The following is a 10294-nucleotide window of genomic DNA, read 5'->3' on the forward strand; positions in this document are numbered from 1 at the left end:
GAGAAAGCTTGCTTAAACTATGAAAAAAGGAGAAATAGGGTTTATTCATATGTGAAAATAAAGGCTTATTGTTTTCAGCATTATTGGTTAGAATGCCTCTTCAATAGAAACCTCTAAGTACCCCCCCAAAAAATAGATGCAACAAACTGGAACATTGTTGGGCCACTTTTAGAGAAAGACATCTTGGGATCAGCCCTGGTGGGTCCCATCTTTCTACACTTGGAAGAGCACATTCCAATCTAGACATCCTCTTCCCTGGGGAAATGAATCTATTCAACTTCAGAACTTTACCCTGGGACTTAGTTGTCCCCACTGGTGAATGAAAGTATGGGAAATTGGGGCACTCATCTAGTCCATTCTGCCTGGCTGGCAGTGATGGGGATGGGATCTGAACCCCTAAAAGGAAAATACCATGTCTTTGGGACCTGGACCCCTAAAAAGAAAAAGCCCCTGGACTTTCTCACATAGCCCAGGTCCCTGGTGTTCCCTCAGGCACCCTGTCCTTCCCAGTAAATCCTTTCAGCTACCCTTTCATTGGGGCCCTCAATCCCAGTACCTGGCCCCACCCTAGCTTGCCATTCCTGGATTACCTCTGATTCTGTTTCCTCCCAGTCATCCCATACTACTTGGCCATGCCTAGATCACATCCAGATCTTCCTTGTATAAAAGGTCTATCTTGCCTCCATCAAAGTGCACAGATTCCTTAAGAGTCTGATCTGGATGCATTGGCATCAAAGAGGCTCAGATTCAGTCAGGCCCACTTGTCAATAAAGCATCATAAATAAGGCAGATTCTTAAATCTCTCCCAAGGTTCTAATAAACCTTGTCTCTGGCTGAAAGAAAGCTTGGGTCAATTTCATTTGAGGCAGGCCCTGCATCATTTGCCCTTGAATTTTGGGGTCCCAGCACCCCTAGAGTGCAACAACACCACATCATGTTTCACATTCATTCATACAGGACATCTTGCCATATCCGCTGGCATAGTGTGCATGCATTCCCTCCCCGCCCCCATCCCCATCCCTATCTCTTTGTTCTGGGAATTGTAATAAAGTCACTGCTACCATTTCTTCTGGTGGCTTCACTCACCATTCCTGTGGCTTTTCAGACTAAAATGACTTTTCCTGAGCAACATTCCCTTAAATGTATTGTTTCCTCTGATTACAACCTGAGCTCATGGAAGAAAGGAACTACCTCACTTTCCATTTGTTTCTTCAGCACCTACCTAGTAGCACAGTGCCTAGTACACAATACATCATATAGATATAGAAATATATTTATCTGTGCTTATTTAGATAATTACAAATATATATACATAGATTTCTACTTCATAATGATATTAATAGCTGACAAGTACATAATGTTTTGCTGTCTGCAAAGAACTTTGCAATGCTCATTTAGAGCCACAGAGACAGTCCACCTGAAAGGAATCAAATAAAAATCCTTTTAAATCTCAGCTATCCCATGGTGCATTTATAAACCACCTAAATAGCTATAGTTAAGTATTCGTGTCGATACTTTGCTTATTATTTTAGAATTTGGAATATTTATTTAACAAGCATTTATTAAGTTTTTATTATGCACATGACATTATGCTACATCTGCAATTATTAAGATTAAAACAACATATTCCCTGCCCTTGGAAAATTTCTAGTCTGTTAGGGGTAATGTGAGATATAGACAGGAAGTATCACATAAGTTAGAATTTGATAAGGTAAAGGAAAGATCAAGACAAAGTGCCTAGTGAGGAAGGGGAAAATTTTTTTTTGGGGGGGGGGTGATCAGGGAAGGATTTGTAGAAGAGATAGCACTGGAGCTGGGCTTTGGAGGAAGCAAGGAATTTCAACAGGCAGAGATGATTAGGAAATACAATATATAGGCATGTGAAATGGTATATGTGAATGTAAAAAGGAAAATATAGAATCATATCAAGAAAAAACTAGCAGTTTCACTGTGAATTAAATATAAAGCACATGAAGAAACATCATATAAAATAAGGACAAAGAAAAATCACATCCAGGTCATGAAAGGCCGTAAATTTCAGGATAAGATATGTTTGTGTTTTATACTCTAGTCAATGGGGATCTACTGAAGGTTTTTGAGTGCAGGAACCTAGTTGGCATAGAACAGGGCTGTCCAACCTTCAGTTTTTATTGAAACAACAGACAATATATTTTGATTTGCCATTTTAGTGACAGCTCTGTGGTAGCTTGGCTTACTTTACTAAAGCATTTATGTAAATTTTTATGCTTGTAGGCGGGTCACATGAATTGCACTGTGGGCTGCATTTTGGACAGCCCTGGTTAGAGGATGGTGTTGTCAATAGTAGAAATAGATTATTAGAGAGAAGCAGGTTTAATAGGGAAGACAATTCATTTGTGACGTATGAAGTTAGAGCCACCAGTGGAACAGTCAATGAGAGTTGCCCAGCAGGTCATTAGAAATACGAGATTGGATATTGAGAAAAGATTGTGATGGAGATAAAGCGCAGGAGTCGGGGGCATATGGGTGATAATTGGAACCATGGGAGTAGATTAAATCACTAAGAGAGCAAAAAGAGGAAAACGTGGAACAGAGCCTTGAGGTTCACCCCTACTTAGGGAGTGAAAATAGGAAGATGGACAAAGGAGATACTAAAAAGTGGTCATATAGTACTAGAATTAGGAGAAATACTGTCATGGAAACCTAAGAAAAAGAGATTATCAAAAGCAGGATGATGTCAAGTGCCTTTTCCTTGCAATGTCAGGGAGGATAAAGGCAGAGAAAAAGTCATTGAGGTTGGCAGTGAAAAGGTAATTGTTAACCAAGGAGAGAAGAGTTTCAGAAATGTGATTGTAAGATGGAAGCCAGATTGCAAAGGTTTCAATGGTGAGATGGTGGTGAAAAAGTGGAAACAGTGAGTATCAGCTGTTTTTATAAATTTTAGCAGTGAAAGGAAGAGGAGAAATAGGTTGTTGAAAGATACCAAGATCAGGGAAGACGGCTTTTTTCGGTTGTTGTTTTTTTTTTCAGTTTGATTTTTAAGGGAATTCTTTGCATGATTATAGGCAGAGAAGAAAAAAAAGTGATGAAGAAGGGGATATTTTAAATGACAGGTAATGATCAGTGGAGTGAGGTTCTGGAGGAACAAGAGATGGAATTAAGGCACAAGTGAAGGAATTAGTCTTGGCAAGAAAGAGGGCAAAGCAATCCTTTAAAGCTGAACTGCTCCTCCTCCTCCTATTTGTTGAACCACATTTCAGTCTGCTTTCTTGATGAACTATGGATCATCATCCATAATTTTCTCCCTAAACTTGGGCATCCCCAGGGGCCTTTCCCTGTCTGTTCTTTACTTCTCTATATTTCCTGTCTCTCTTAGTGATCTCGTCATCTCTTGTGGGTTTAATTATTGTCTCTATGAAGATATGAAGATGACTCCCAGATATATATACATACATATATGTGTATATATATATACCTGGAATCTCGCTTCTGACCTCCAGTAACTCATCAATAAATGCCTGTTGGACATTCCCCATGGGACGTTCCATAAGCATCCATCTCAAACTCAATCCATTCAAAAGAAACTATTAATCTGCACTCCTAAGACACCCTACCTCCATCTTTCTCTGTTTTTGTTGTAGACACCACCTAATAGCTGCCCAGGTGCACAACCTTAGCATTATCCTTGACCCTTCCTCCTGCCTCACTACCCCATGTAAGAAGTTTGCCAAGTCTTGTCAATTACATCTCTACAATATAGTTCACATCTGTCCCCTTCTCATCACTCATGTGACCACACTTCAAACCCTCATCATGATTATTTGGACTATTGAAATAGCCTCCCAATTGGACTCCCTACTTCCCATTTCTTCCCTCTCCAACCCATCTTCAACACAGTTGTCAAAATACTCATTAGATTATAGGATCATAGACATTAGCTGGAAGTGACTTTATAGACTGTCAAGCCCAAGTTTCTCATTTTACAGATTAGGAAACTTATTCCTCTGTGGCCCAGAGAGGTGAAGAGGCTTGTTGAGGGTAACACAGTAAGTAAATGAGGTGAGATTTTAACCTGATCTTCCTGACTTCAAATTCGGCGTCCTATCCACTATATCATGCTGCATTCTAAAGCACAAATTTCACCAGATTCTTTCCTTCTCAAGAATATTCAGTGGCTCCCTACTGCCTCTAAAATAAAACCAACTGTTTAGCTTGGCATTTGAAGATCATCACAATCCAAGTCCAGCCTTCCAGGCTTATTTTATATTATATCCCGTTGTACATGTTATACTCTAACCAAACTGGCATATTGCTGTTTCCCAAACTTTACATTCCCTCTTTTACCTCTTTTCCTTTACATAAGCTGCTCCCTTGCCTACAATATGCTACTCCATCTATTAGAAACCTTAGCTCCTTCAAACTTCAGTTCACAAATCTCCTCCTATGAGAAATTTTCCTAATTTCTCTAATGATCAATGCTTTATTCATCAAATGATTATGCTTATACTTATGTAATAATTCAAGCTCCATGAAGGCAAACACTTTTTCATTTTATCCTCAAATTCTTTGGGCCTACCACAGTAGCTTACACATAATAGACATAGGCAACTCTTGGACCGTATTTGGATAGAACTGGGCTAGGGATGGTGAAGGCATAGAGAGATTTTATATGAAGACAAGGAGAGTAGTGGAAGTTTATCATAGATAGCCCTAATGACATTGAGATCATCCACTGAGAAAGAAGATTCAGGGCTTAGAGTTGGAAAAAGGAAAAGGTTTAGAATAGCTGCTGTAGCGAATGTGATAGGAAGTAAATCAGAAATGAACAGAAGAAGAATCATGTCCCAATGAGGGTCCAGTTGAGGTTAGAAAGCATGATTTTTAGTGGACCTAAACAACATAGTTTCATGACTTCATCCATTATAACTCATTGTCTTGAGAGTATGAGCAGAAAAGATGGATGATGTGGGTGAATCAACATTAGAAAGGCAGAAACAGTGGTAAGACAGGGCAAATGATTTATGGGTGACAATGGCTTACTGATAAAGTCATATATAAGATCAAGACTGTGAATGAAGGTGAGTAAGGCCAGAAGTGGGTAGATAGACTGGGAGAATAAGAAGGGATTCAGGAATCAAGGGTCGTGTTAAGGATAAATAGCTTACGAATAATGAGAATGGGATTGGTGGAAAGATGGGTGACTGTGACAAGAAAACAATATTTGGATTTTTAATTTCAGGAATAGAGAAGTTTGGGGTGATAGTGTGGTCTTCTGATCTTCAGGATGACTGAGGAAGAATCTGAATCACTAGCTTCCCTGTTATAAGCATCCCACACACTGAATAAATGTTTTGCAGTCTTCTCTTTACATTATCAACCCAGAACCATCAGAACTACATCTTCATGCAGTAGGGAGGTAATTATCTCTGTAATAATGCTGATGTAGTTGAAGGAGCACTGGATTTGCATTCAGAAATATGGGACCTAAATTGTGTCACATTTTGATTCTTCTCACTCACTGTGTGACCTTAACCAAGTTGTTTCATCTCTTTCAGGCTCAGTTTCTTCATCTATAAAATGGATGTTGAGGGGAGTCAGACTAGAAGATTCCTTATAACTCTAAATGCATAACCAACATAGCATTTTAAAGTTTACAAAGTGCTTTCCTCATAACAAGCACATGACATTGACATTGTTAACATTGACATTTTTTACAAGTGAGGAGAATGAAGCTCAAGTGACTTGTCCATGATCACAATAGCAAGTAAGTGAAGAGATCTGATTTAGGAATATCGCCTATGAATAAAAGTAAGCATAAGCCATGTCTCCTGACTTCATGCTCTATGCTTTTTGTACTAAATAAGGCTACCACCACATACTTTCTTCATCACTGGAAGTATTCATGCAGATACTGACTATCAGTTTGCCTGAGATATTATACTGACTATTCATTCAATAGATCTACAAAGACCCTTCTCCCTCTAGGATTCTATGATAAATAGAAGACCAAATTTGGGGATAGCACAGAAAACTAATTTCAATATATAAAGCCAAAAGAGATGCTTTAGCCTCAGTAATCTGGATGGGACTCATTCATTATCCTTCTGTTCAGAGTCCAAATGAGCCAGACTGACAGGAGACTGTCTTTCTTCTTTCTTTTAATTGTTGAAATCTGGCTTTATCCTACTATATTATTTCTCCATGGCAGAACACATTTTGAAAGAGAAGCTCATGTTTACCTTTCTCCATAGGCAAAATCCCCAAATAACTTAACGTGACTTTTTTAAAGTAGAAAGTATTCCCCTCCAAATATTCTACATCCTGGTGACACTGGCCTCCTTGTCATTTCCCCCTCCACCGAGCCATAAGACACTCCATCTTTAAACTCCATACTTTTTTCATTGGTTGTTTCTCATGTCTGGAATTTTCTCCCTCCTTTTATCTCCCTCCTGGCTTCCCTAAGACTCAGCTAAAATACCACTTTCTTCAGGAAGCCAATCTTATTCCCTTTTAATGTCATCGCTTTTCCTGTGAGATTATCCCCACTTTATCTTGTATATCTTTTGCTTGGACATAGTTGTTTGCCTGTTTCTCCCAAATAAGATGGTGAACTCCTTGAAAGTAGTGATTGATTTTGCCTTTCTTTCTGTTCCCAGAGCTTAGCACAGTGCCTGGCACATAGCACATACTTAATAAATGATTGTTGATTTGACTTGACTGTATAAGATGCATGCAATTTTTAAAAATTACTTATGATAAAAAGTAAAGACGTTACTAGATTAAAAGAGATTGATTCTTCCCCCTTGGATTGCTATATTGACTTGGATTGTCTAGTAAGACTGTGCCATGACAGTGGAAAGAGTTCAAGATCAAATAAGGAAGAGACACATATATTTGAACATATAGAGGACATTTAGGGAAACCATAATTATTTACTCTTGTCATTGATAAGAGAGGATATTCATTATTCTAAGATACTATCTTTCTAAGTCACTATGCTGTCCTTTTTAAAAATGTGTCAGGGTGAAATTTTACATGTTACTAACACACATAGACACAGACACAGACACACACACACATATATGTATGTATATACATATATATATATATAAAACATAAACATACATTGCAAAAAGGAGAGGCTTTAATCCTAGCTCTGTAAGAATTGATGAGATAGATAGGTGGCCCAATGGATAGAGTTCTGGAAAATCTGAGCTCAAATCTCGTCTCAGTCATTTACTGGCAATGTAACTGGGAAAATCAGTTAATTTCTGCTTGCCTCAGTTTTCTCAACTGTAAAATAGGGATAATAGTACCTATTGCCTCCCTCCCCCCAGGGTTATGGTAAAAATCAAATGAGATAATATTTTTAAAGTGTCTGACACATAGTAGGCTTTACTAAATGCATGTTACCTCCTTCTCCTTTGCAACGTACTTCTTGTGTGTCTTCAGAGAAGTCACCAAAATTCTGTGACCCCGAATTTCCTTATCTGTAAGCTCAGAGAGTTGAATTGGACATTCCCTTAAGTCCCTTAAATTTCTAAATACCGTAATCTTATAATCTGCCAAGTAGGGATAATCAATTGTAAAAAACTTGGTAACATCAATACAAGGTGCTACCACATCAAGGTGACTGGAGAGGGCCCAGGATGCAATGGGAGACCCTGGCCCTTTTAGGCTAAGGCCTTTTCATGTACTCACTTAGAGTGAAGTAACACTCGTCCAGTGGATAGGCCTCTTTAGAAAATTTGTCAAGGGATGGCCCTTTTAGTTAGAAAAAAGAAAAAAAAATCAAGCTGGGAGGAGAAAACCTTCAGGGTTGCTGTTCCAAAGAGAAACAGTTACCACTGACATTCACTCTAAGCCAGAAGGGCCCAAAATACAGCCATTAAGGAGAGCTTGGGCAGGGACCTATTGCAGTCCAATTAATGAGCTTCAGAGTGAACTGGGTTTAAGGTTTTGTCAAAGAAGAAGGAGAAATAGAGAGAGAGAGAGAGAGAGAGAGAGAGACAGAGAGAGAGAGACAGAGAGAGAGAGAGAGAGAGAGAGAGAGAGAGAGAGAGAGAGACAGAGAGAGAGAGAGGCAAAGGAAGAGAGAAAGGAAGGAAGGGAGGAGGAAAGAAAGAATGAGTGAATGTCAGGCCGCTGGACCCAGATGGCTCTGGAGGAGAAAGTGAGGCTGGTGACCTTGCACAGCCCTCCCTCACTCAAATCAAAGAAAATTGGTCCTCTTTGAAAATGAAGGACAAACACAACAACAGCTACCGCAACTCGAAAGGGCTCACAATATAAAATGCTATTCACTTCTAGATAGAGACCCGAGCAACTTAGAGTACAGATGGAAGCATAGTTTCCTTTTCTTTCTTTCTTTGTTTTTTGGGACATGGCTAATACGGAAATATGTTTGGCAGGACTGTATATGTATAATGGGCAGCATATTTTTTGCCTTTTCAATGGGTAGAGGAGGCATGGAGGGAGGGAGAGGATTTGGAACTGAAAATAACTTCTTTTAAAGAAAAAAGAAAATCTCCAGCCACAGACTTCCTTACTGTTCTTTTGGTAGGGCATCCATCTAATACTAAGTGGGAATAAAAAGAAATAAAACAAAACACCCTAACTCTGCCTCGATGCCTATTACTTGGGGACTCTGGACTTTCTTTGTAAGATCCCCCTTCCTTGTGTTCATTCCTGAGATGTTCCTGCATTCAGTTTGTAGGAGCAACTGAGGCTTATGCCCTCACTTTGACAGCTGCACCATACTCTTCAAGATTCTGCAAAGCCGACTCAGAATTATTTTCTTCTGAGAGGGCCCTAGTTTACACATCTGTTCTTTGCAGAAATTGGCATAATTACCAGGGCCCTGTTTGTAGACTCATGACCCTCTGAAGGGGCACTGGCTAAACATCTGTAAACAACCATAAACATCACATTGTGTCCCTTTATCGGATTTGGGTTTTGTTTTGTTTTTTTTTGCTTAAAAGATGGCTTTAGACCAGTTGATGCTTCAGCAAGTCATTTTCTTTCTAAAGGTGTGAATGTGTTAGATTGTTTTTGCCCTGAGAAAGGCAGATTTTGCTGAAGCACTCTCTTGCCTCAGTCATCTTGTATCCAAATAAAAATAGGCTTGAAGAGGGTGTTGCTAAGGAGGAAGATGGCCTCGTTCATCATTTTCTCAGACCTTCCTGTGAAGGGCTGAGCTCTTCAATACTGCCAGTTTGTATTTCTGTGGCATCTTTCTCCATAGGAGTACTTGACAAGAGGGGAAAAAATCTTATGATATCTTATGTCATCTACTTGAGTTGGGCAGGGGCAAGTCAAGTACATGACTTGTTCAAGGTCACATTGCAAGATGGTAATTGAACTTGAGAATCCAAGTTGCCAATCCTGGGTTTGGTTCAACAGTTCAGAAATCACCATTTTCCTACGTGACCCATTTGAGATTTTTAACCTTAAATAAGGACAAATGATCTCCTAGAGGAAAGAACAATTGCTCAAATTACTGGCATCTTGGAAGAGGGGAGTGGGAAAGACAACAGCTTCTCCTTACTGTGTCCTGGTTTATTGCAACTGTCCCTCTACCCAATTAAGGCTTGCGTTACAATGATAAAGTGTATGTGTCTCAGGTGTTGGAAAAAACCTATCCTTCCAGGACAATTTATTAAAAATAATTAAAGAACATAACCTTTAGGCAGTTTCACTTGCTATATGGAGAAGAGTTCTTTGGTTATGGAATCAGAAACAAATATAATAATTACCATTTTATAAATAACTTTAAGGTTTATAAGATGCTTTACTTCTCATTTTGGTCTCATAAACACCCTGTGAAACTTGTACCACAATCTCCATTCTACAGAAGAGAGTCAGAAAATTTAAGTACATGGTCCATAATCACTCATGCATTAAGTGTCAGAGGCTGGATTTGAACCCAGATCTCTCTTTCACAAGCTCATTACCAAAGTCTTGAGGATGAGACAACGTAGAGTCAGAGACTAAGGAATGTAAAAATGAGATAAAAAGACAGGTTTGGATTCAGGGACAAATCTGGCAAGATTTTCTCAGGTCCAAGGCATCGTGTCCTTCATTCTAAGGAAAATTGAGAGATTTGAAGAAGTGGAGCCAAAACTGGATTTCTATACCTTTAGCAAGACTTGAAAATTGTGCATGTGTTATACTACCCACTGGAGGCAATTAATCATTGCGATATATCATCAAACACAACAATGCAAAGTAAATAGGTATGTATTATGGATTTCTTCCCTTAAAAAAATGCACTTAAACACAACAATATTTAGGGTGCCAAGAGGATCTAGGTTCA

This window comes from Trichosurus vulpecula, chromosome 2 (genome assembly GCF_011100635.1).
Source record: "Trichosurus vulpecula isolate mTriVul1 chromosome 2, mTriVul1.pri, whole genome shotgun sequence".
NCBI classification, from domain to species: domain Eukaryota; kingdom Metazoa; phylum Chordata; class Mammalia; order Diprotodontia; family Phalangeridae; genus Trichosurus; species Trichosurus vulpecula.